Consider the following 21051-nt stretch of genomic DNA (forward strand, 5'->3'; position numbering starts at 1 on the left):
GGTTTCATTCATATGGTTCGGTGTTTAGTGTTGTTTAGGTCAATACCAAATCAGATAAGATGTCAAGCCACTTGTCGCTTCCTTGCATGCCAAACTGTGTCCACATTTTGCTTTTCAGCGTACGATTGAAACGTTTACAGATTGAAGCCTTCAAATTACTGTACGTGGAGTGAAGTTTGACTCCATAGCGTGTCATAAGAGATCCGAATTTTGAGTTGTAAAATTCCGTTCCTCTGTCGACGTGTAATTTTTTTGGTACACGTCCTTGAACAAGCACGGATTCCATCGCCTTTGTAACATCATCCCCGGACTTGCTCTTGATCGGCACAGCCCACGCATACTTTGAAGAAATATCAATGATTGTAAGCATGCACTTGTAGCCTTTGTTTTGTCCAGCGTAGGATATCATATCAACAAGATCTGCCTGCCAGGTCTCGTCGATGCCGCGCACATCTACACGGCGACGTGGATAATTCCGGCGTGCAGGCTTATGCAGTTCCGTCACCAGCGCTAGCTTTTCCCGGTTCATATTCCAATGCTCTCAGTCTGGTGTCCAATTTGGAAATAATTTCAGCGTTTAGAATCGACAGGTCTCTGCCTGTTTTAAACTCTGTGTAGAAGGTGTCCAAGGCTTTCTATGTGGTGGTGTCCAATGCTTTGATCGTCTGATCAAGATTGTCGAGTTGTTTTTGCAGCAAGTGGAATTTACGATGAAAGATTTTGAAAGTTACAGCATTGTTTGGCTCCACGGGGTCAGCTATATTGCATAGTCTTCTATTCGAGAAGAAGAATTTGTTGCGAGAACGATGTTCTTGTGATTCTTCTTGTCGTTGGGGGTAACGTGAACGCTGTTTAGCATCTTCTTGAACAACAACTCCAGCAGACGTTGAGTTTTCGGGTAGACTGTACTTCCTATGCGAATGGAATTGCGCTCGAAGCTTATCGGTGAGTCACCAACCATTAGCCCGGCGGTAGAAAGGTTCCATACCCCGTATAAAGTATCCAGCTCGCTCTGTCTGTTTTTATCCTCGAGCGTTCTAAGATATTCATCTTCCAATCCTGCAGATGACTCTGTGATTGTTTGATCCTCTTCCTCTGCAGTTGCAAAAGAATCTTCAGCTTCAGATTCCATTTTGTCCTTCGGTTCATCCATCGTTTCAGTTTTGATTTCTTCCTTCACCTCTTGCTTTACAGGTTTCGTGTCTTAAGAGACGTTGACTAATTCCTGCAGCGGGGTGACCACAGGTTTGAAGACATTCTCCATTGTTTCCCGCAGCGACTCTCTTCCCGTCTTGAGCATTCTATGCTTCCGTCGAATTGCATTACTCGCTTGAGCAATACGGCGCAAGACTTCTTTTTCGTTCCGAATTTCCTGCATGTTGACACAACTAGCTCAGCAACGCTACTGTTTCGTTTCCCTCGATGACCGTGTACTTTATTCCTTTGTCATGTTTATAAAATTGTCTAATCCCTTCCTATATCGACCATTGTCGAGCTCTCGATCCTTGTTGATCACGAGAAACCCATATTTGTCACCGTTCCAGCATGCCACACACAAGTCTTTAAACTCTGTTTACGTCATATCTGTGTTTACGTGATCGTTGTATACGTGTCTTCAGTTCATTTCGTCTTGTTTAAATACGACTAGCAGGTTAGTGTTATCGCGTACGAGATGCTTGAGGATCCGCGTGTACGTCTGACAAAGATAGAAACAGTCTACGTCATGATGTCTACCCATACAAAAGTATGCGCGTACGTTGTCGAATATCATGATTGAGTTAGGTTGCGTTTCGTTTGGTGCGATGACGTGCTCATGCTCGTTGAAGGGGCAGTATTCAACACCGTCGACGCCTTCAAGCACTCGACTGAGAAACTTGTATTTCGGTTGATTGACAGATTTTGAGTAAACGGACAGGTTTTCAAACCTCGCACCGTTCGGATGCGTTACAAGTGAGAACAATGCGTTGGTTTTGCCACAGTCAGAAGGTCCACGAAACGTCGCACGCACACTACTTGGTAACAGTTCACCGTGGCGTTTTCTTGGTTTTTCATTTTTCTGCGTATATTTGTCAAAGTTCACCACAGGTAGCTTGATCGATTGTGTCTCAAACTTCATTTCGAACGTGACTGCTCGATTTTCTATAACTGCATCGTTTATGAGGACTTTCCCTCCGTCGAAGAGCGAACATGATTGTGCGCACACGCGATCGTGAGCGACCCTCGAAAAAACGATCACGTGGGAGCGGATTGGTGAATAGCATCATCAACAAACTCCCGATCGAGTTGCATGTTCCCGGTTACCAATACTGCGGTCCTGGTACAAAGTTGACGTCAAGACTCGCAAGAGGCGATCCTGGTATCAATTCTTTCGACGCAGCGTGTAAAAAAACACGATATAGCATATTCAGAAAATCATAGAAATCCCGAGGCTAGAAACGCCGCGGATAGAATATTAGCCAAGGAGCCTGGAAACGGGTGTCAGCAAAAGACGCAAATTTAGGTGAAAAAGCAACCGCTTGGGCTGTAGCGAACACGATGAAGGTAAAAATAAAGTTAGGCATGGGTTGTCGAAAACCCAAAGGCGTTCCCCTAAACAAAATCATACGCGCGGCAAAGCAATTCATGATACCGAGCCACAACGCGAAAACCAGCATCAAATCTGCACTGAAAGGTGCTCGAGAAGCTGTGAAAAAAGAAGGCGGTAAACGTAACGTGCGATCACCGCGCATGCTACCGGTACCCTCAAAAGTTAATGGATTTCTACCTCTTCTCATACCTATTTTTGCCGGTCTAAGCGCTACGGGTACATTAGCGGGAGGTGCTGCGGGTATAGCAAAAGCTGTTAACGATTCAAGCGGCTAAACGAGAATCAGAGGAAAGTAAACGGTACAACAAAACAATGGAAGCGATCGCATTAGGTAAAGGTCTCCATCTTGAACCGTACAAAAGAGGTTTTGGTCTTCATCTTTCAAAAAACTAAATTTGACGCTACTACGCCGAGCGTTAACCAATTGGGATTTGTTGAAATATGCAAAACTTGTGAAAATTCCGTATTCTCGAGGTGTCTTTATGCGACACGAAATGCCCAAAAACGGGCCGCGTGAAAACGAGGCAGCCGTCGTCAATCTTGATGACAAAGACGGTCCTGGGACACACTGGGTTGCGTATAAGAAACGTGGCAACGATGTCGTTTATTCCGACAGTTTCGGTCATCTTCCACCTCCGTTGGACCTCGTGCAATATCTTGGTGTTGGTAGCGTAAAATATAACGATGAAAAATATCAAGATTACGGTACGGTCGATTGCGGACACTAGTGTCTGATATTTCTCAGCGGTGAGCTATATAAACGTCGTACATGATTTAGTGAAAGCAGTCTAAGACTTGCAGCCATGGATGATTCGTTTACGTTAACGATATCGGGAACGTCTTCTATTTTCGAAGCGCAATATTTTCCCCCAATCAAACTCGCCTCAGACAAAAATTACACTCTCGGTCTCGTTGAATTGTTAACCTTCAATTCCATTCGCAATGTTGACGCTGGCAACAATGAATTGTACATAGGTGACAAGGAAGTCACCATATCTACCGGCAACTATAAAATTGAGGATATCGAAAAGTATGTTCGAGACGCTTTGAAGAATACAGACATTGAAATCAGCATCAAGCCCAACAATAATACGTTATGCAGCGAAATCAAATGTAACCACGTCGTGAATTTCGAGCCCAGTAATCCTATTGGTCAGCTTCTTGGATTCACACCGCGTGTATTGACGGCTAACCAAACTCACCAATCGGATATGCCTGTAGCTATTCTCAACGTCAATGCGTTGCGAGTCGAATGTAGCATTATGACGACTGACTACGTCGATAGTCGCGAAGTTCATACTATTTACGAATTTTTCCCAATCGTTCCACCGGGATATAAGATCGTGGAAGTGCCGTCGCACGTCATTTATCTTCCCATCAGCGTAAAGACCATAGATCACATACAGCTTCGGTCAGTGGATCAGGACGGAGACTCGGTTAATTTCCGCGGAGAAGTTATAACTGTGAGACTGCACATCAAATCGCAATAAAATATGGGAATTGTATATAACAGATTACCCAACAAGAGTTATATCAAGTATGGCGTCATGTCCCGATCGATTCCCAAACCGTTAACACGTCAGAATGTGGAATTCCTAATAGCTCTGGGTCTCAAAGTGACACCTTTTGGAAGAGGAATTTCCAACGAATAAAACTACGGTTCTGCTGTTTCGTTGTCTGCTACGTACAATGGAGGAGGAAATCTTAAGCATTCAAACACCCGTCGCCTTCGATGAGTCGATCGCTCACCAAGAAATACATGCACACAAGCCGTATGCGTCATCAACTCTTAACAACAGCGACGAGATTCGCATCACTGTTTAGCATCAAGATTTATGCATATCACCAAGCAAGAGTTCGCTGCATATCTCGGGAAAATTGGTCAAATCAGATGGTAGTCCAGCAGCGGTTACAACCCTGGTCAACAATGTCATCTGCCATCTGTTCGAAGACGTACAGTACGAGCTGAACGCTGTGGAGATTGGCAAATGCAAAAACGTTGGTCTAACCAGTCTGCTAAAGGGTTTCGCCTCGCTCAACCCTGGTCAGAGTTGGCTTATGGAAAACGCTGGATGGCTCGACGTTCGAGAAACGAAAAAATTATCTGACGCCGATGGTAACTTCGATGTGGTTATTCCCTTGAGCATGATATTGGGCTTTGCCGAAGACTATCGCAAGATCATCGTCAACGCGAAGCATAAGCTGATTGTCACAAGATCAAAGAGCGATTCAAATGTCATTGTTCAAAATCAAGACAAAGACTTTCGAGTCGTGATTGATCAAGTGGAATGGTAGGTACCGTACGTGAAACTTTTGGATCAACGGAAAATCGCACTTTCGAATTTCATCGAGGAAGATACACCTGTCTCCATAAGCTTCCGCAGTTGGGAGATGTACGAATGTCCTCTGCTACCGGCAAACACGAAACACGTGTGGACAGTAAAAACATCCACTTATCTGGAGAAATCACGATTCGTTATGCTGAGTTTTCAAACGAATCGAAAAAACAAAGCCGACAAAAATTCGAGCCAATTTGATCACTGTAACATCACCGAAGTCAAGCTCTTCTTGAATTCCGACTACTATCCGTACGGTAACCTGAACCTGGACATGAGTCATAATCGCTTCGCACTGCTGTACGAGATGTATGCCAACTTTCAGGCTACGTACTACGGCAAGGAACCCGAGCCTTGGTTGACAAAGAGTAAATTTCTACAGTACGAACCTTTGATATTCATCGACTGTTCGAAACAAAACGAGGCTCTGAAATCGGGACCGGTTGATATTCGTATCGAATTGGAGGCTAAAAATAACTTTCCCGCCGGTACATCTGCCTATTGCTTAATTTTACACGATCGTATCATCGAGTGTAATCCGCTGAGTGGTGAGGTGAGAAAATTGGTATAAAAACCTTGAAGGCTGCGTTTTTCGGTTCAGTCTTATTTACGATGGAGTTCACAGTTGACGTGCAAGGATTCAACAGACCAGGCTGTGGTTTTACGCCAAAAGAGTGAGCAGTTATATCAGTCAACGAAGAAATGAACCCGTCAACTTTTCTCTTCCAACCTCCGTACGATTGGAATTCTCCACTCGCTCCATTTAAGAGCGAAAATTTGTAGCTGTCACGGCATTATCACGGACTATCCTGGGAAGGCGGTGATGTACCTCTCGAGAAGCTTGATTTTACCATCGAATGCATGTCGCTGCGTGACGCGTCAACGGTTTACGTAAAAGGATTGGAGAAGAAGATTTGGCTGCAAAAAGTTCTGGGCGAAAACGTTGAAGTTGTCGATCTGATGGATTTGGGTTGTCCGTCGTTGCAAAAATTGAATAAAATTTTAGATACCGAATTGAACTGTGCACATCACTCTCTATTACATTCAAACTGTGCTACTCGAAACATATTGTTACTGCGAAATTTTCTGTTGAAATACAAAAGCCTGTTGGTATCTACTCGACCAGTTCTTAATTCTTACTGTCCGGAGCTTGATGGTCAGGATACCGTTGAATAAGAGCAACCATGTGAAACTACTCTTTATTATCAATAAAATAAAAGTTTTCTACCAATATCAACCATTGATTTGCAACCTCTTTCCTGCTAGTTAAGAGTTAGCGTTAACCAATTTCAAAACCTCCTAGAATTCAACGTTGCACCGAAAACCTTTGACCTTGGGCCGCTCGACGTCAAGTTGAAACTTGTCGACCGATTCCAAGAAGTGTTTGTCAGCCTGAATTCGTTCACGGTCGTCATATTCAACGTTGCACCGAAATCCTTTGACCTCGGGCCGCTCGACGTCAAGTTTATGAATTCGTTCACGGTCGTCATATTTAACGTCGCACCGCAATCTTTCGACCTCGGGCCGCTCAACGTCAAGTCGAAACTTGTCGACCGATTCCAAGAAGTGTTTGTCAGCCTGAATTCGTTCAGTCGGAGTCATTGCATAAGCCTCCCAACGTCGCACTTTCGCCTCGAAACCTCTCGATCGTTGGAGAATTTTCTTGAAGCTGAGTCATGGAACCTTCCAGAAGCTCAACGTGCGAGGGTTCGGCGTTGAACGATTGAGGGTCGCAGTTGCGCTCGCTAAGGCAGATTCTTGATCCCGCTCGATGAGCATGGTAACTTAGAGCGCGATTTACCTGGTAAGGGTAAGACCTATGGTAACTGACAGAGCACTACTTACCGACGAAGAACGCTGGAGGGGCTAAAACTACGGCAATTTGCGGCATTCTTTACCGACGATCCAGCGAATTGGAGGTATTTTCTACCGATGATTGTGCTAATTTAGCGGATTTCTTTACCGACGATCGATCGACAGAGCACATCTTACCTTACGAGGGTGGGGGTAACCTTCAAGGGTTTGCGTCTGGGGTGCCGGGAGGGAGCTTGGCCGGTAAAGTAGGGTTCGTGGCGCAGAACCCGCCTTGTATTGCTACTGACTGTGGTATAATGAAAATCAGGATAAGAGTAATTGCGATGAATGAAAAAACATGTATACTGATTGATTTTTATTCAATTAATACATTATTATCAATAAGGTTTCAATTCGTTTTTCTGAATGGTTCGGCGTTTGTGTTCAGGTTTGCTGCCGGGAAGTTTGCGGATTCGGGAGATGACTTTCGCAGTCAGGTCACCCAAAAGCTGATATTCGGGAGAGCTTCGGTTGGTTCGCCACCAGTCAGTCTTATCAGTTTGTAGAATATCCTTGGTATTGTAGATTTTGTTGCCGGCGTCGTTGTTAAGAGAACAGGAATGTGTATCGGTCAGTAGTTTGATTGATTCGGGAATACCAGTCTTCTGCTTGTTCTTCGGTAATACATCCCATTCGGGCAGCAGCTGACTCAAACCAAAGTCTCCGAAAAATGAGTGGTTTGATGCGGTGGGTGGCTCATCGAGTGAGTTTGTCTGTAAAAAAATGCATTGGTTAGGATGCGATCAACGCCGACGGCACTGTGTATATTTACCAATTCTTGCAGTACGGCCATTGTGTGTAGATCGTTCATCTTGCGGAGTAATTCTGATATTAGGCGGCTTGTGGCGAAGTTTTTATACAGAGGGAAAAATGGTGGGAGTACAAAACAATGATGTTTGTAGGGCAATAACTCACGTGAGAACGTTCTGCATACAGTGTAATTCTTTTGCATATGAAAGCGAAGCATATGAATGACCAATTATAAACCTGTATTTTTGCGAAAAATTATTGACGGGGTAATCGACTATTGTTATGGGCTGGGTTGGTTGATGACCAAACCACTCCCAAAAATATAACGCTTGGCTCGGACTAGTTCTCCCGGATGGTGAATTATTTGAATTTTGGTGTCGTTTTCCCTCTTGGTTGAACCGACTTTGATAATAAAATGGTCACTTACCTTTTGCTGGTGACCGTTGATTCGGGCTATGTGGGCGGCTCTGCGTGTTCGGCCGGTGGTGAAATTGGTTAAAGTTACTGATCGCTTAATTTATATTAGGCGTTAAAGGTAATTAATTGTTCAACTCGCGATGTAAGTTTAACACACGATATTTGTTTATTCAATTAAGGTTTAAAGAAAATTCTTATAATGATTTTAATTATAAAAGATGAAAGGTTTTAAATATAAAGTCACGGAATTCCCTTTTAGCGCTTTAGTTTGTTAAGTTAAATAAAATAAAAGACCTTTTGAATTTCTAACAGATTCTCTGGTCTGACTGATCTGCCTAAAACTGAGAGAACAAATTCTGTTGAAGACTGTCTGACAATTATGTAATGACTGCTTGACGAAACGGTAAGAACTGCTGAACTATGTCACGACTGTCTGACGACTATCCCACAACTATCTGACGACTATCCCACAACTGTCTGACGACTATCCCACAACTGTCTGTTCAGAAAACTGAGAATTGAGAATTAAGAAAGAACTACTTCCTGATTGGTTCCCAGCATCTTTGAGAGAGCTGTCCAATAAGGAAGTATTGATAAGATTTTGAATTTCCCATTCGCTATTAACTACCCCCGCCCTTTGGGTACGGTGTAGCATGCAAAACTATCTCGACTAATCCCGCCTCTTCCATGAGTGCGGGTGGGAATTGCCGTGCTTGTTTTGGTACATGATAAAAAATATTCTACTGTATGTTCGGGATGACCCTGTCCAAACAGACACTTCAAAGATGGATATATGGATTTTAATCCGTTGCACGTGCGTGCCAGATTCTGCATACCTGGAAATATCGAGAAGCGATTTCCGGTCATCTGGTTACTCTTAGAGAGTTTGTATATTCTAGTCTGTTTAGGTAAGGATTATCCCGTAACATTATTTAATGAGTAAGATTATTATAAGCTGGGGGTGGTTATTTCCCAGAGCCGTAAAAAGTGATGAAGAAAGCCGTATGCATACAATGCATACGGAGACTCAAAAACATGAGATATAAATGAATTTAATCGAAACTGAAATAAAACTAATGAGTAGGGGCAGAGGGCATCGAGGATGTGACACCTCCCCCCTCCGTTTCAAATGTTGAACGTGTGTTTAACATTTGACGCTCGCGTAAATGGTCTTCTAGCACTCTGGTGGGTATGAGTTTTATTGCCTGTGATTGAGGTACGACCGGTGGGTTTTCCATGTTTTGTTCTTCTGTAAAGGCTTCTTCATTGTTTCCATTATTTGATTGGGGTTTTCCCAAATGCGTCAGCAGAGTTGTCAATGAGCTGAGTAGTGCCCCCAGCAGATGTATACTCCAGCCATAAATTGTGTGTAAAGTATACCCATGGATTCCAACATTGATCACCGTTTTAATTAACTGAATAGTGAAGTAGACACCCAGGACTCCAGAACTAGCAGTTCCAAACAACATGAATCCATTCCAGAGTTTCCGTGATGTAGATTCGACGATTTTATTTAAAGAGTTCTCATCCAACAAGCCTGATAAAGATATTTTAGACTCGGAAATAGAATGTCCGGTTGCTCCCCTTGCAACTGCGTTCAAGACAGCTGGTTTTTCGATCGGGAACATTACTCGATCGCGGTAACTTTCCAAATCTTCTTCGGTATAGATACCACTGACAGAAAGAGGTGGCGGTTTGGTATATTTCCAAGATAACTGGGTCATTGGTGTAAGCTTCTCTGGTGCGTCGACGATAACCTTCGGTAGAGGTGAAAATTTGATCCAGGTTCCATCAATATTGAATGTGCTCGGTTGTAATTCACTGCATTCTCTTTCATTTGATTTTCTGACGATGATGCGTGATTTTGGTGTCAAAAAGAGCGATTGATTTTGGAATGTTATTGGTATTTCTTGATGACATGTACCTGTTTTTCTGACATTTACCGTAACGGGTACGCATTTAATTAGTTGAACGACTTCCCCTGCTCGTATGGCCATGTAGCCCGGTCCCTTCATAACGTTATATGCAAATTCATCAGGTGTATGGATGGCAAGCGTAAGGGTATTCCGCAATACCTGCTCTTCTAGGACACATTTTTGTTTGATCACATCCTTATAAACTTGAGCTATCTGATTGCTAAGGTGTTTTTCCAGATACACTATTTTAGTATTCATGTATGAAAGGATATCAACATTCTCAGCAGCGATTTTACTTTCAGCTTTTACCGGATTTGCAGAGTCAATTTCTACAATGAACAGTTTGGGGTGTTCTGTTCGTGCAATTTTATAACCACAAATTTTGAATTCTGTAGTCTTCATCAAGGCGAAAGTCGTCTTTTCGCTTGAATAAGTGTAGACATCAGGTGCGAAACCATCCTCTTGAGGCTCTCTAATCCTTAACGCTGGTCCGGTATATAAGGCATCGTAACGGTCAAGTTTACAATCATTCATTGGTGAATTTATCCAATATGCGTAAGATCCATCATTCCCAAAACAGTCCGCGTTTGATAACGTGCATCTCGTTCCATCCTTCAATACAAGTTCGTTTTTATCGAATTTCACTGTTGCAGAATATTTTTCAATTGTTATTTTGGCTACTCCTTGAGCAATTACATCTTCCCATTGTCCGTATCCATCGTCGTAACTGGCACCAACACAAATTCCGGTGTCGGTTATTTTCCCGGCAAAAATCGCATCTCTGATGTTGGTTCTGTTCTGAACGAGTCCTGATACAACCACATTATTTCCCAATCTGACTATTCCAAAGTTATAAAGCCCCATACAGGCTTCTCTGCTAACTTCGTGTATATAAACTCGTCGTCCTTTCCTGACCGCAGAATTGTGTGAGTGCATACCACAGTGATAGACTATTCTATCAATTTCAATTTTGCACTGGACGACATCTACATGATGAAATTCAGCTAGTTGGAGCAATTGAACATGGATTTCATCGGAAATAGGTTCCTTTTCTGGTATATTGCATTTTCCGATGCTGGCAGTGTCAATAATTGATGTGTTCCTCGAAGTTCCTCCACAGTCATATCCCACCAGTGCCCAAGTTACGGTGGGCATCAAAAAAGCGATCGTAAGAATGATTTTACTCATTGTCCCTTTTCTAGAACAGAGTGTTCTACTTATTTAATAATGAAGAAAATATTTGCTTAATTTAATAATCTTAAACTACTGAATACAATTGCATTTTATCTTTCTGGTTCACTATCTGGTTTTATTGGAATTTTAATCAAGGTTTGTTCATTTTCAAATATATGATGCCTTTTATACACCCTCCAATCTTTGACAATTTTCGAGCAAATGAAATCATTTTCACAATGTATCATAATGAAAGAATTTTCCACATTTCCAATTGTCTGGAAAATGGACTGTATACTTGAGACTTCCACTTCGTAGTAGAGCAACATAAAATAATTTCCTGGAATTAATACTCTATCTTGAATTAAATCGATAATCAGTAATCGTTCGGGGTCAATAATAGGACCCCTGGTTTCCACGATCCTTGTTTGTGTGTTATCGTCAACCCGTATGATCAAGCCGTCTACTGTCGGGTTGAGTATAAATAAAATTTCGAAGGGTGGGTGTACAGGTGGTATCTTCATTCTAAAACAATGCATTTATATTCAAGTAAGTTAGATTTGTTAAATAAAATTATTCGTATAAGTTCATCCAAGACTGGGAATACCATATTATGGAGGTTTTTCTGATACAATTTTTTATGTAATGAACGTATTTAATTAACATTATAATTTCCATCTGGTAATACTACGAACTATTTAGCTATATCTTATTCTTATTAGAGGAGGACGCAGTCCCTTAAAGGTATACCTGAATAGGGTTTTCCCGAGTTCAGCGGCTTTGATTTTGGCCACGTGCTAATGGAGGGGGTATGTAACCCTTGAGTATAAATAAGGGTACCCCTTTACATTTTCGTTACTCTACAATTGTTTTCCAACGAGAGTGGATATCTTTAGTCTAGTAAAAGTTATATCACTAGTGCCGAAGTTATTGAAAATGGAGCCCAGTAAGTAATTTGATTCTATATAATTTGGTTTTTGATAGTAATTTGAATTTTATTTATAATATAAAAAAAAATAAAAATATCAATTTCGTTTTCAGTTGTTACAAAGACCTTAGTTATGACTAGCATGGTCAGGGACATCTTGACCATGATGAATATATGGCTTGTGGAATATCCACTAACTGGGAATGAAAGATGGGAGGAAATGTATCGTCGTTTTGCCAACAATGCGTACTGCTTTAAAGAGCAGTATGTCATTGCCAGAAGAGGTGAGGCATTATGCAGACACTGCTACCGTCACTTCCCTGGACCATACACGCTACACAAGACCCATCGGATAGTGGAAAGGCATAGAGTACCAATTCTGAAAAGGTGTGCCGGATGCGATTCCACAATGGCACGGTTGGAGTCGTGGAAGTGTAATGTTTGCCTTGATTACTTCAACTATGTAATGTGTCAAGAAAATCAAACTATGTACCCTAACGGGTCACTTCTGAATCCCCACTAGAATAATATATTCTCGAAATTTGCTTTTTAAAATTTGATTGTACATATTTTCAATATTTGAATAAAACTAAATTCATTTTTCATTTAAATATATGTGTTATAAAATTTATTTATATATAATTTTTCCCTTTTATTAGGCTATTGTATGTAATTATAGTTAGTTATAAGAGTGAATTATCCCCTTAACATTTTTAGTTTATTCATATGAACTGTCTTGATTTTATTTCCAACTTGAATTTTGACATTCTGATTTTCTAATAATTCTTGAATTTCATACGGTCCTGAATATTGATCAGCAAATTTCCCCTTTTTGGGTTCCTTTAGAAGAAAAACTAGATCTCCTTTCACCAAGTTTAACGAATTTAATTTTTTATCATAATGATATTTAGATTTTTCTTTAGAGTGTATCAGGTTTTCTTTAGCCAGATTTTGGATATTTCTAATTTTGGTGAAAAGTTCAACTAAGTATTCTTCGTAAGTTCGATCATTTAATTCCTCAATTATTTCATGTTCAGAAGGTAGTCTCGCTAATTTTCCAAAAACTAATTCGTAGGGTGTATATTTTGTTCCCTCATGAACACTTGTGTTGTAAGAAAACATTGCAAAGTCTAGCCATTTATCCCAATTATTATTTTTCGTAACATATTGCTTTAGATATTCAGCTAGAACATGATGTGATCTTTCTATAGATCCATTTGATTGGGGATGGAAAGCTGTTGTTTTGCATTGTTTGATTTTAAATTTCTTTGCTACTATTTTCATTAATGAACTTGTGAGATTAGCACCTTGATCAGTAAGAATATGCTTAGGAGCTCCAAATTTACAAATAAAATTATTGATCAGGGCTTCTGCCACATCAATTGAGGTTGTTGAATTTAATGGTACTGCTACGGAATATTTTGTTAATTGATCTTGAATTGTTAAAATATATTCATTGTTTGAAGGAGTGATAGGTAAAGGACCTACAATGTCCATAGATATTTTCTCAAAGCTTGAACCTGGCGTGTCAGTTAACACCATAGGTTGCTTAGTTTTAACTCTTGTTAATTTTTTAAGTTGACATTCCATACATTCCGTAACGTACTGCTGGACTTGCAGTTTCATATTTGGCCAAAAATAGTTTTGTCTGATTCTATTGTACGTCTTTGTAACTCCCTTGTGTCCTCCTATTGGTAATGCATGACATTCTCGAATTATCTCAGTACGTTCTTTGAGTGATGGGACTCTAATTAAATTTTTGCAAATTGTTATTCTACATTCATTATCATTAAAAGTAGATTCCAATAAAATTCTAATTTCTTTCCAATTTATTTAATCTATTTTTCCAGTTTTTGCTATTGATAAAGTATTCAAATTTAATTCTCGAACAACATCTAATAGAGATTTTAACGATTCTATTAAAACATCACGATCCAAGGGTGTATTTACTGATTCCTTGATTGGTAGGACAATACATTTCTTGCTTCCCATTGGAGTTACTCGTGCTTTTCCTAACATAGCTTCTGTGATTTTTGGTAATTTATTTACATTTTGCAAATCTTTAGATCCCTCATCTAACGGAATTCCTCGAATAGTTGTAAAAATGACACAATTATCACTTCGCATGGAAAGTCTATCCCTAGTCTCAATAAATTTTAGATTATTCTGTGATTCTTCCTCATCTGATTCAAGATTTACCATTTCTATTTCACTATCTGCGGATAATTCTGTATCCTTATCAGATTCATCATCAGAATATTCAACAGGGCTGTTCATGATTTCCTTCTTTTCATTTTCAATGGATCTGTGAACTTCTGTGTTTTGTATGTTATTATTTGTGTTAATAGTTTCTAGAATTTCATCATTCATTGTATTATTAGATTGTTCTTGGTTTTCATTGTAAAAAAGATCAGAATCATTTAAAATATCTTCTGCATTGATATGTGTTTTAAATTTTGATTTACGCATTTTAAAATTGTCCGTGTATCTGTCTGGTGCTTTTATGGTCTGTCTGTCTCGAAGTTTACGACCCATATTTCCTGTTTTCTGAACGTTTGGGTTTTCCGAATTTCTATCCTTTTCTACACTTGGGCCAGCTATTACACTACCTTCTCGCGATGGACTACCCTCGTGGTATGGTTTACTACCTGAAGGTCCTTGACCTTGTGGCCTATATATTTTGGGTGTTTCAGTTTTCTCATTGACATATATGATCACTTGAAATGGTTCTGTAAAAAGGATATCGATCTTTTCTTTTACTTTTTCCCATGGCAATTTATCTAAACCACATCCTATCTTAGGCATAGCGATTTTATAACAGTTCAAATTTTCACATAAACTTCTGAGTGATATCAAACTTCGTTCTAATGATTTTAATGTTGGTTTTTCGTTACTTCTTTTTTTCGTTATTAAATAGAATAATGTCTATTAACATTTTTTAGAAAAGCTACTTCACCAACAGACTTCTTTTGAGATTTCAAGCAACTGACATTTCCGAAACGTTTTTTAAATTCAAGAGCTATACCTGCGCTCATACTGAAATCTTCTGCTACGCAATGAACTAATGAATAGTTTTGGTCTACTGTGAATAAGTCACCTGAAATAATTTTAATATTTCCTGTTGGCTTTCCTATCACATCCTGGATTTGTTGTTTAATTGCCAATATTTGTGTTTCGTTCAACACTGGGTTTCTTGACAATGCGTCAGCATTGGCGTTTATCTTTCCAGGTTTGTATTCCCAGCTATATTCGTATTCTGCAAATTTTAATCTCCATCGTTCGAGTCTTGACATTGGATCTTTGACTGAGTGCAACCAAATTAAAGGTCTATGATCTGTGACCAATTTAAATTTCTTTCCATATAAATACGGTCTAAAATAATTAACTGCATAAACTATAGCCAATAGTTCTTTCTCAATTGTTGAATAATTTCTCTCTGCCTGGTTTAACAATCTAGATGTATACGCTATTGGTAAGTCTTTTCCTACTGTACCTTGACTTAATACTCCTCCTATCGCGAAACCTGATGCATCTGTTGTTACGATAAATGGTTTGGTAAAATCCGGATATTGAAGTATTGGATTTTCACACAATTTATCTCGTAATTGATTGAAGGCTTTTTCTTGTGCATCTTTCCAGAGAAATTTAACATCTTTTTTCAAAAGTTCCGTCAAAGGTTTTGCTATCTTGGAGAAATTTGGTACAAAGCGTCGATAGTAACCGATTAGACCTAAAAATTGTTTTATATTTTTCGCATTCTTGGGTTTCGGGAATCCTTTAACTGCTACGATTTTCTTTGGATCGGGTTTTACACCATCCTCACTAATTATGTGGCCTAAATAGACTACTTCTTTCTTTAAAAATTCGCATTTGTCTGGTTGAAGTTTTAAATTTGCATTTCTTAGTTTTGTCATTAATAAATTGAATTTATCTTCGTGTTCTTTGAGTGAACTTGAGTATATTACTATATCATCGAGGTAAACAAATAGTTCTATACCCTGTAAACCCCGTAAAACGTGATCCATCAACCTTTGAAACGTTGCTGGTGCGTTCTTTAAACCAAATGGCATTCTTTGAAACTGATAATGGCCATATGGTGTTGAAAATGCTGTTTTAGCTGCATCCTTGTCTCTCATTTTAATTTGATGAAAACCTGAGGCTAAATCGAATATTGAAAAGTATTTTGCACTACCTAATTGATCTAAAATTTCTGTTATATTTGGTAACGGGTAGGCGTCTCCTACTGTCTTTTCGTTTAAATTTCGATAATCTATCACCATTCTCCAGCGCTTATTACCCTTGGAATCGTCCTTTTTTGGTACGATCCATAGTGGAGAATTATATGGAGATAATGACGGTTTAATAATGTCATTATTTAATAAATCCTTTACCTGCCTATTTATTTCTTCTTTATGAACTGGCGGGAATCTATATTGTTTAATATTTATTGGTTGTTCGTCGATTGTATTTATTTCATGTTCTATAACATTTGTGGCTCCTAATAGCTCACCGGGAATATGAAACCTGTCTTGGTTTTCATATATTAGACGATGTATACTTTCTTCTTCTTCGTCATTTAAATGTTCGAGTCTTAACAGCTCTAAAATTTCGTTATAACGTGTTTTTGCGTCAATTTTATAAATCTTTCGAATTTTTTGAAAGCTTTGTATGCAATGATCATTTTGGATGCTCTGATTATTTTGATTGCAATGATCATTTTGGATGCTCTTATTATTTTGAATGCGATGATCATTTTGGATGCTCTGATTATTTTGATTGCAATGATCATTTTGGATGCTCTTATTATTTTGAATGCGATGATCATTTTGGATGCTCTGATTATTTTGATTGCAATGATCATTTTGGATGCTCTTATTATTTTGATTTTTTTGATTATTTCTTTTTGAAATTAATTCTGGATTTGAAAACAAACTTTGTTGACCTATTCTATCGTCATTTCCCTGCCCTAAGGAAAGGTTTGGCTCAGAAATTCCATTTCTCACTAGAGGATTTGCTAAATCACTCACGCAATTTTCCTGCAAGTCAAGCCCTAAGGTTGAATCGTGCAGCGGTATCGCGCCCTCGCTAGGTAGCAAACTTATGGTCGGTACAAGCAACTCTATCTCCTCGTCCGTAGAATTAATTATTCGAATGTGCGCTTTTCCGTTATCATTTTTAACTAACGCTTCTCCTAAGAATACTCCTTCTTTTACGGTAAATCTTGGTACGTAACCTTCGTTTACGTCTTTATTTTTTATTTTGATATAAAATGGAGCATTTGAACGTGCGGGAATTGTAACTACCTCACGCGTATTGAAATAAAATACCAAGTCGTTTATTTCGACTAATTCTTGAGCATAATTAATTGTTGCTTTTTGAGATTGGAAAAAGTTCGTTCCCAGAATGCCGGCTTGAGGAATTGGAAAATTGTCACTGACGACATGAAAGTAAACGGGCATTCCAGATATTTCAATTTTTACACATCCTAAGGTGTGAACGTAACTATCTGTTATTCCTCTCAGTTGCAACACATTATTCATATCAATATTATTTAATGATGAAAGACTTCCTATTTTCAAAAGATTCGGCTCCGATCCCGTATCTATCATTACGTCTATTTCATCTATCAAGTCCCTGGATTTTATTTTTATTGTAGGTACTTGATCATTGATTTTTAATTTTATTGTTGCGACGCGGACTCTTGTACCTCCTGAGCAATCATGGCTGTTTGGGTTTGGTTGACCACCCGGGGTCCGCTTTGTGTTACCGAGGGTCCCTGGCCGTTTCCCGAATTCTGATTACTCGAATTTTCTTGAATATTTCTACGATATTGCAATTTACGACACACATCTATTGTGTGGCCTGTCCTTTTACAATATCTACAAGATGCTAGATTTTCATTTGTGGAATTACCTACTTGCTCGTTGCTTCGACCACTTTGAGGTTGATTTTGCGTAAAATTTCCACGTCTACTGTTATTTCCGTTATTGCTATTGCTTCTATTACTTCCGTTATCACTTCGCGGTTGGTTTTCTCGTCTGAAGCGACAGTTTTCCGTTGTATGATTGGTTCGCTGACATATTCGGCATTTTATAATTGATTGCGGATTAGCCTGTTGCGATTGCTGTTTGAAATTTTGAGCTACTTTTCCCCTTGCTTTCTCCATCTCAAGGCGTCCACCTAACTCTATGGCTGTGTCAAATGCTTCGGTAAGGGAGGTATATCCTTTTAAATGTAAGCCTATGCTGAATTCTGATGGCAGTCCTTCTATAAAGCCCTTCAGTGTTTCTGACTCTATGGCTTTTTCCGTTTCCTCATTCACGTAACTGTTTGTGCGTCGTTCACATTCTAAAATTGCGGTCTTAATGTCTTTGATTCGACCGATGTATTCTATAATGTGCTCATCAGATCTTTTGAATGCTCTAGCTAATTCTCCGCGGTAAAAATTCACTGATCGAGAAGGTGCGAAAACTGTCAATAATTTATCTAAGAACAATTCGAGGGTGTCGAAAGTTTGTTCTTCTACCACGATATACGCTTTATCTTTTAGCTTTGCCTTGATATTCCTAACTAGCTGTTTTTCTAATCTAGGTGCAATCACAGCTTTTGCTCGCTTGCAAGCTCGGACAAATTGAGAAAACGGTAAATTATCCCCGTCGTAAGATGGTATTCCTGCTACAATTGAACCCATCGGAATTGACTGTTCTGCCGTAACGATTTCTTCATTTTGCGGACGTTCAGTTCTACCTACATTAATTGATTTTAATATTTCTTTCAAGTCTGCTAATTCATCTTTTATACCTGCTTCAGAATTTGGGATGCTTTCCTCGGGTTTTATCGATTTTACTTCTAATTTCGCAATTTCGCACTCTTCTTCTTTTTGCAAATCTTCGAGTAATTTTTTCATTTCCTCTTTTTTCTTTTGGTATTCCTTCTTACGTTCAGCTAGTGATAACATACGCGGGTCTAACGATTTTCTCTTAAGTTTCCTATTTTTAAGCTCTTCAATTTGTTTTTGCATTTCAGCTTGTTCTTTTAAAAATTCTTTCTCGCATTCTTCTAACAATACCTGAGGATCTTCTTCTGTTTCTAGACCTTGAATAGGATTGCTACAATCTGAATTATCATTTGAATATATTTGTATATTTGTTGCTTCATCTCTCGATTCGACAGTTTGAGATAATGCTTTATTAATGTTTATTACCGTTTCTTCGATTTTTTCGGACACTGGTTCTATCCTCATTTCCGATTCTGTTTGTTTGTCTAATGATTTTTGATATTTTTGCGTTTTTTCTAATTGTCTTTGCGCTTGAACGCGTTCTTCACGTTCCTGTTCTAATTGTTTTTGTATTTCCAATTGTTTGACTAAAAATTCTTGTTCTAATTTTTCTCGCAGTTCACTTTCCCGTTTCTTGATTTCGTCTTCTTGTTTTTGTGTTAAATCCGCTAACCGTGATTCTACTAATTCTTCAGCTTTTCGTACCCTATTTTGTAACGCGTTAATTTGATCAGCGTATGCAGCTTCTGTTTCTTTAAATTGTTGTGATGTACTGGTCATTTTTTTGCGTTCTAAATCTAATAACCGTTTTTCTTCATTCACTTGTTCGGTATATGCTAATAATTCTGCTTCTGTAAGAGGAGTAACTTTTCCGGTGTCCTTTGCACTTCGCGTTAAAGGCATGATTTTAAGATAAATAGGCTATGCTGTCACCAATGAGTTTTCACACTCATGAAAAAAAAATAAAAATTGAAGTCGTAATCAGTGGATTACTAATAAAAAAAAATTCCGGTTTTTGGCTAAATTCGATCCACACCGCTGTTACACTGTTATGGGCTGGGTTGGTTGATGACCAAACCACTCCCAAAAATATAACGCTTGGCTCGGACTAGTTCTCCCGGATGGTGAATTATTTGAATTTTGATGTCGTTTTCCCTCTTGGTTGAACCGACTTTGATAATAAAATGGTCACTTACCTTTTGCTGGTGACCGTTGATTCGGGCTATGTGGGCGGCTCTGCGTGTTCGGCCGGTGGTGAAATTGGTTAAAGTTACTGATCGCTTAATTTATATTAGGCGTTAAAGGTAATTAATTGTTCAACTCGCGATGTAAGTTTAACACACGATATTTGTTTATTCAATTAAGGTTTAAAGAAAATTCTTATAATGATTTTAATTATAAAAGATGAAAGGTTTTAAATATAAAGTCACGGAATTCCCTTTTAGCGCTTTAGTTTGTTAAGTTAAATAAAATAAAAGACCTTTTGAATTTCTAACAGATTCTCTGGTCTGATTGATCTGCCTAAAACTGAGAGAACAAATTCTGTTAAAGACTGTCTGACAATGATGTAATGACTGCTTGACGAAACGGTAAGAACTGCTGAACTATGTCACGACTGTCTGACGACTATCCCACAACTATCTGACGACTATCCCACAACTGTCTGACGACTATCCCACAACTGTCTGTTCAGAAAACTGAGAATTGAGAATTAAGAAAGAACTACTTCCTGATTGGTTCCCAGCATCTTTGAGAGAGCTGTCCAATAAGGAAGTATTGATAAGATTTTGAATTTCCCATTCGCTATTAACTACCCCCGCCCTTTGGGTACGGTGTAGCATGCAAAACTATCTCGACTAATCCCGCCTCTTCCATGAGTGCGGGTGGGAATTGCCGTGCTTGTTTTGGTACATGATAAAAAATATTCTACTGTATGTTCGGGATGACCCTGTCCAAACAGACACTTCAAAGATGGATATATGGATTTTAATCCGTTGCACGTGCGTGCCAGATTCTGCATACCTGGAAATATCGAGAAGCGATTTCCGGTCATCTGGTTACTCTTAGAGAGTTTGTATATTCTAGTCTGTTTAGGTAAGGATTATCCCGTAACATTATTTAATGAGTAAGATTAATATAAGCTGGGGGTGGTTATTTCCCAGAGCCGTAAAAAGTGATAAAGAAAGCCGTATGCATACAATGCATACGGAGACTCAAAAACATGAGATATAAATGAATTTAATCGAAACTGAAATAAAACTAATGAGTAGGGGCAGAGGGCATCGAGGATGTGACACTATTAGGAAGCGGAA

General features: G+C 39.1%; 1 protein-coding gene across 1 annotated transcript in view; it reads right to left on the minus strand.

The window, feature by feature from the left end:
• LOC124414949 (regulating synaptic membrane exocytosis protein 1-like) overlaps positions 1-21051 on the minus strand; it is a 946547-nt gene that overhangs the window by 758339 nt on the left and 167157 nt on the right. The window lies entirely within an intron of this gene.

This window comes from Diprion similis, chromosome 14 (assembly GCF_021155765.1).
Source record: "Diprion similis isolate iyDipSimi1 chromosome 14, iyDipSimi1.1, whole genome shotgun sequence".
NCBI lineage: Eukaryota > Metazoa > Arthropoda > Insecta > Hymenoptera > Diprionidae > Diprion > Diprion similis.